Below are 7,535 nucleotides of genomic sequence, written 5' to 3'. Positions count from 1 at the left end.
TCTGGTAAAACCCATGTAAGCTAATAGGCATTTGTTCAATTAGTGAGAAAATTACAGTATTTATGCAGTACTTATTCACAGAGATTATGCAACTCATTCTACACCGAATCCAGGAAGAATCCTATTAATTTTCTACCCTACAAACTAAGACACTGATTTACGAAGTAGATTAATCTGTCAAATTATTATATGCAAGTTTGGAGTTGAAGGAAATTAAATTCCTTGGATTCCTAAATCAACCAGTTCCCAAAGGATGTGCATTCAGATGAATCTTTGAATAGTTCCCTTAGTTCAGCGTAATCTTGAGTCTCCATTGCCTTTCTCCATTTACTCATGATATTCCTTACAGGATGGTTAATGGACTTCTTAAAACTGCTCAAGGTGTCCCACCTGGTGTCGCAACTTCACTACAGCTGCCTCAAGATGCTACCATGAAGCTAGAATCTATGAAATGCTTGGTTGCTACATTGAAGTCCATGGGTGACTGGATGGATAAACAATTGCGAATTCCAGATCCTCATTCTACAAAGAAATACAAGGATGCAGGCAATAATACTGAACCTGGAAGTATACCTGGAGACGAGCCAACAGAAGCATCAGACACTCAGTCCGAAGCCTCCAGTGAAGTTTCTGACGTTTCAACAATTGGACAGCGTTGTGCTTACAAGCTTGAACTTCAGGTGAACTTTAAAATAATTTGTCCATTATAATGTGCCAGTTCAGTCTTGTGACAACTTTTCAGCTGATGACCGAAAGAATCTAATATGATATTCACGGCAGGAAGGCATCTCTCTCTTTAACCGTAAACCTAAGAAAGGTATTGAGTTCCTGATTAATGCAAATAAAGTGGGCGAATCGCCAGAAGAGATAGCAGCTTTCCTTAAAAACGCATCTGGTCTGAATAAAACTCTGATTGGCGATTACTTGGGTGAAAGGGAAGATTTATCACTGGGAGTGATGCATGCATATGTAGATTCCTTTGAGTTCCATGAAATGGAGTTCGATGAGGCTATCAGAGTCTTTCTACAGGGATTTAGGCTGCCTGGTGAGGCTCAGAAGATTGACCGCATCATGGAAAAGTTTGCCGAGCGATACTGCAAATGCAATCCAAAGGTCTTTGCAAGTGCCAATACAGCTTATGTGCTTGCCTTCGCAGTTATACTGCTGAACACAGATGCTCATAACCCTATGGTCAAGAACAAGGTATAGTTATGAAGTTTTATTCTAAATGATGGGGTTTATGGGACATAAATTTGCATAAATTTGATTCATTTTAAATTTCTTATAATGTTCGTCAATTGTGAAGATGTCAGCTGAGGAATTTATAAGGAACAATCGTGAAATTGATGACGGAAAAGATCTACCAGAGGAGTATTTGAGATCATTGTTTGAGCGAATATCACGAAATGAGATTAAAATGAAAGAAGATGATTTCACCATCCAACAGAAGCAGTCAATGAACTCAAACAGAATTTTAGGGTTAGATAGCATACTGAATATTGTGATCCGTAAGCGAGGGGAAGAAAATGTGGAGACAAGTGACGATCTCATGAGACATATGCAAGAACAGTTTAAAGAAAAAGCCCGCAAAACTGAGTAAGATCAACTATGATTCTTCTACATGTAGCATTGCTCATGGTAGTGTATGGACTTATCTGCTGCAGATTACTAGTACTTGCTTTATATATTTTATGCTGGTCTTTAGTTAGAGTATATTTGGCTGCACTATAGAAAAAAAAAGGAAAAGTAACTTTGAAATAACTTTTTGTCGCCAATATGTTTTGGATAACTCTAGTTTTATAAAGAGTTGCTTTTTTCAAAAGTAACTCCTATTTTACTGGAACTTATTTATTTTTCCAAGTTTGATCAATAAAAGATTATATTATAAGTAACATTTTTAGACGTAGTAAAATATGCATACAATTACCTCAGTTTAGATGCTGAGCTTGTATAAAAAAGATTTATGCTGTCATTCCGACACACAGACCCACTTTGCAAAAGGCAAAACAAAGCAGGAAAATTGAGGCTTAAGAATGATGAAATAATATTTGGTCCGTGTTTCGCCCTTATTTTCTAAAACTCATTTTTCCCCATTTCATTTTCAATCACATTCTTCCAATAAAATAATTTTGCACGTAGACCCATAATTTTGTTCCTACTTTTTAACTACAAATTCTCCAAAAGACAACTTTTTACAAAAATGGTAGGCTTCATTATGTGTACTGTTGATATATGATGATTCTTGCTGTGCTCCTCTAGATTTCCTTCTAATGTCAGCTTGAATTGGTGAATTATAGGTCAGTTTATTATGCTGCAACAGATGTGGTAATTCTTAGATTCATGATTGAGGTATGTTGGGCTCCGATGTTGGCTGCTTTTAGTGTTCCTCTTGACCAAAGTGATGATGAGATTGTTATAGCTCTATGTTTGGAAGGCTTTCGTTGTGCAATCCATGTTACCGCAGGAGTGTCGATGAAAACTCACAGAGATGCTTTTTTGACCTCGCTAGCAAAATTTACTTCCCTCCACTCACCTGCTGATATTAAACAAAAAAACATTGATGCAATCAAGGTCGGTGCTTACTTTTCATAATGCAATCCGTCTCACACAAGCCCTGTTTTGTTAGTAAAGTTGTTTTCTTCATTTATATGAGGGAATGTGGTGAGGAAATGAAAATAAAATTCTTGAAATAAGAAGAAAGTTGAAAAAAGTCGGAAAATTGTAAAGAATAATTTGATTGTAATCATTTGATGATTGAAAAAGTGTACAAAGCTTTGTTTAAATAGACAGTGCTGGATTCTGAAGGAGTGGTAGCAAGCTTGCTCGTAGCTCACCCATAACCCGTAAAGTAGGTTTAATTTCCTAATTCTTGTGAATAAAATAATTAAAATCCTAAAAGAGGTAGATGAAAAAAGTTTAAAGAAAAATTCCATTATAAACAAGAAAGAAGAAATCATATTCTAAACAAGAAAGAAGAAAAAGAAATAAAACCTTGTTCTAAATTCTGTTTAGAATAAAATTGTCCTACAATTAATCAAGAAATTTAGGCCCCGGGGACTCTAGTGAAGAGTTTTCCTCCACTTTTAGTAGCATTAATATTTTCACATTGGTTTTGTCGAGGTAACAAGATTATTTTCTATCTTACCACCAAAATATGTTAGTTTTCTCTCAATCTTTGTAAATGTTGTCAACGACAAATAGCCACGATCTTCCCAACTAGAGATAGCATGCATCCATATCAATCACATCATATATAACCTCATCCTTGTAGTACTTCCTTTTAGGCAAAGGAACTTTGCAAGCCTGTATCACATGAACTTCTGGAGCTTTCTTAATCCTTGCAATTTTGTAAGGAGTTGGGCGTCTTTCCGTCTTTAACTTTAGTGCCTTCACCAGTGCTTTGAAAACAACATTCTCACTGCTGCTGCTGTTGATAATGATGTTACATACGTTTTTAGTGATTGTGGGACGGGTGGAAAGGATTTCAATCTTTACCTTTAGTAGAATTAATTTCTTTAGATTGTTTTTGTCGGGCGAGCATGATTATCTTCATATCATGCAACCAATATATATGTGTTGTCTCAGCCTTTGTAAGTAGCATCAATGTTTGGAAAAACCGAGGATTATCTTTCTTCCTGACCAAATAACAATATTGATCATACGCCGACAATTGGATCTGAAAAACATTCCCAAGCATCTGATATAATCACGGGGACAATATTCTTTTAACCAAGTAGTGACAATGAACTTCAAAAAGTTGCAAAAACTACCATAAAATCCACACGAGGAGCCCAGTGCATTAGCACAATAGACTAGCCTGCAGAAAGAAAGGCACTATCATAAGGGAAATAATAGAAAATCAACTCAGCTAATGCTATCCCGGTGAACAATTCTAGCACTCACAGCTCTTCTTCTTCTAATTTATTTATTTATTTTTATGCCTAACAATAAACTAAGAAGTGCAGATATCACTGAATTGAACCTTTATACTGCTGCCATTGTTTTGGTGTGTGTTAATTGCAAAAATGGACTGTGCATTTTGGATTAATGAGTTTGGTTATGGTTTTGACGCGAGGGTATGTTGATGGATGGAGAGGTGGAAAGGACAAGTTGAGGGGGATCAAATTCTACAAATTTTGTTGGCTAAAGAAAATGGCCTTGAGCTCTGATATCAAATTGATGAAGAATACAATCAAACAATTATAGGAGAAGGGAAAAGTGGGGAGAAGAAGAGAGGAGGGAGAAAAGAGAGGAAGAGGGGGAGATACCCTAATTATGATTGCTAAAATAAGCTCCATAATTGAAAACTAAATTAAATATCTCTTTTGATATTCCATCAATTCCTCTCATTCACCATCACGAAACTGGTGACTGCCCCCACTGTGTAATTTTTTTTTTCTTTTGGTGTGCTTGTGTGTTTGCATTTTTTTGACGAGGTTTCGTGATAATTGTCACCGTGTTCTTCTACATGTTACTCTCTGTACTTCTATTTGTGATTGAATGTGCGGTGTCAGTATATGCATGCTCTTTTTTCACTTAATATGTACACATTTCATTCCAACTGTATATGTATTTGCATTAGAACCACATATACATGCAACCTTTTTGAACTGAATGCTGGATTAGATAGGTTGTGATTTGATGGTGCAGTTAGCTTTCTGTTAATTGGTCCTTTGGAGATTTTTTTTTTTTTTTTGGATAAGTAATCAAATAATTTTATTAATGAATGGATAATACATGGGAGGTGTATTACCAATTTAAGCAAGAAAGAAACGACATAAAATTTGACAACCCTTCCATGTGATTAGTGGCCGCAGCATTAAACCAAGTATACAAAGTGATATAAAACAATTCTCTAATTTGCTATGTTGTTCTTGTTTGGTTTTCGAAACAGCGGCTATTTCTTTCTACCCATACACACTATACAATGCATCTCGGAATGAGATTCCACGTAAGCCTACTATCTTTATCTCGAAATTTTTTCCTCCATACCTACAACACGTCTTCTATGCGCCTAGGCAATACCTAATCCAAATATTGGGAAGCTAGAATATCATTCCACAACCACTGAACACCATTACAATGGATGAACAAATGGTCAATCGTTTTCCCATCTCTCTCACGCATAACTCCATTCGGTAACATAAATACCTTTTCTTTGAAGATTATCCACCATTAACATCTGCCCCCTCAGAACCATCCACAATAATAAAGTCACCTATGGAGGCAGTTTACGTTGTCACACCATCTTCCAAGGAAATTGACTCTCCGCCGGTCCCAATATGATCTAAAATAATTGCGAACTGAAAAAATACCATCCGATGCCAACTTCCACCTGCACCGATCATCCTCTCCTACTTGAATATGCGCCTCGTGCAAGGAGGTCCTTTGGAGAATTTTAATTTATGGATGTGATCTTTGCATTTACATTTCATTAGTGTAGATAAGTTACCCATGTTTTTTCTTGAGCATGTTCTTAAGATACATAATATATGTTTTAACATATCTCTATTAGATTGGAATTGAAACTATCTGGATATTAAAATTTGAGTGTTTGACAAAAAGTAACGTCTTATTTCTAACTAAAAGAAATGTCCAAAAAAACTAATATTAACTCCTGAACAACTCTCATCAGCACTTACCTTTCTTTAACAGGCAATAGTTACAATAGCAGATGAGGATGGGAATTACTTACAGGAAGCTTGGGAGCATATTTTAACATGTGTTTCTCGGTTTGAGCATTTGCATCTCTTGGGCGAGGGTTCTCCTCCTGATGCCACTTTCTTTGCATTGTTATCTTCTTTGATGCCGTCCATACCGTGGCACTTCATGCTCACAAGATAAACAGTGATGCAGCATTACGTTCAAAGCTGCAAGAACTTGGATCAATTACTCAAATGCAGGATCCTCCACTACTTCGACTTGAGAAAGAGTCTTATCAAATTTGCCTTATATTTTTGCAGAATCTTGTAGTCAATAGGCCTCTTGGTAGCAAGGAGTCAGAAGTGGAGTCTTACCTTGTGAACCTCTGCCAGGAGATCTTACAGTCCTACATTGAAGGAGTCAAAACCTGAACAGTGAGGCTATAGTTGATTTTGTCAAGGCTCTTTGCAAGGTCTCTATTGAAGAACTGCGATCTACATCCGATCCAAGGATTTTCAGTCTTACAAAGATAGTTGAGATTGCGTATGTATTATGCTCCTTTGGCCTTCTACTTTTCCTGTTATTGGCCTCTTATTGTTGCAACTCTTGAAGCTATGTGTAGCTTAGAAGATTCATCATTTGTGAAGAACCTGCCTTCCTTCTTTCCCTTGCTTTCACGGTTGATAAGTTGTGAACACGGGTCCAATGAGGTTCAAATAGCCTTGAGTGATATGCTTAGTTCGGTGTGTGATATTTTAATCTCTTTCCTTGTGAACAGGCACTATAACATGAACCGTATTAGGCTTGTTTGGTCAAAAATTTGGATAGTGCTCTCTGATTTTTTTGTGACCATTGGCTGTTCAGAGAACCTTTCGATTGCGATTTTTGCAATGGACTCTTTACGTCAGCTATCAATGAAATTCTTGGAGCGTGAAGAGTTGGCCAATTATAATTTTCAAAATGAATTTATGAAGCCTTTTGTAATTGTCATGCGCAAGAGCAGTGCTGTTGAAATCAGAGAGTTGATTATCAGATGCGTTTCTCAGATGGTGTTATCTCGTGTTAACAATGTGAAATCAGGATGGAAGAGCATGTTTATGGTATTTAACTCGACTCCATATATCATTGGGTCATCTTTGTCGAATAAAATTGCTTTTGTATTTGCAAACCATATTCGGATATTTTATATTCACTAATTTCTTTATGATTTCTCATCTAATTATCTGAAAATATGTAGGTTTTTACCACAGCTGCTTATGATGATCATAAAAACATTGTGATGCTGGCTTTTGAAATAATGGAGAAGATTGTGCGAGATTATTTTCCATATATAACTGAAACTGAGACCACCACTTTCACAGACTCTGTAAACTGTCTGATTGCATTCACTAATAGTAGATTCAGCAAAGACATTAGTCTTAATGCCATTGGTTTCCTTCGTTTCTGTGCGGCAAAACTTGCTGAAGGAGATCTAGGAAAGGAAACTTTTGGAAAGGTCTCTGCATCATCACCTCGTGAAGGCAAAGATAAAAAATTTGGCAACGGGGAGTCCATAAATAAGGTGGATCATCTGTATTTTTGGTTTCCTTTGTTGGCTGGTAAGTAAACGCATCTTGTTGTCCATGGTCTATGGTGATTGCTGTCGTAAAAATTGATATTCATTTTATCCTGATAATTTCTCTTCTTTAACTTCTTGGGATAAAAATGTAACCAGTTGAATGAACTAATGTGCTCTCTCCCTCTTTTCTCGCAAGGTTTATCTGAACTTAGCTTCGACCCAAGGCCTGAAATCAGGAAGAGTGCCCTACAAGTGCTCTTTGATACCTTACGCAACTATGGCCAGCACTTTTCTCTGCCATTGTGGGAAAAGGTGTTTGAATCTATCCTATTCC

General features: G+C 36.6%; 1 pseudogene; it reads left to right on the top strand.

Moving 5' to 3' along the window:
• Positions 1-7,535, top strand: part of LOC111377176 — a 20,604-nt pseudogene that overhangs the window by 8,546 nt on the left and 4,523 nt on the right.

This window comes from Olea europaea, chromosome 3, assembly GCF_002742605.1.
Source record: "Olea europaea var. sylvestris chromosome 3, O_europaea_v1, whole genome shotgun sequence".
Classification (NCBI taxonomy): Eukaryota; Viridiplantae; Streptophyta; class Magnoliopsida; order Lamiales; family Oleaceae; genus Olea; species Olea europaea.
This window is presented reverse-complemented; position numbering and strand designations above follow the sequence as displayed.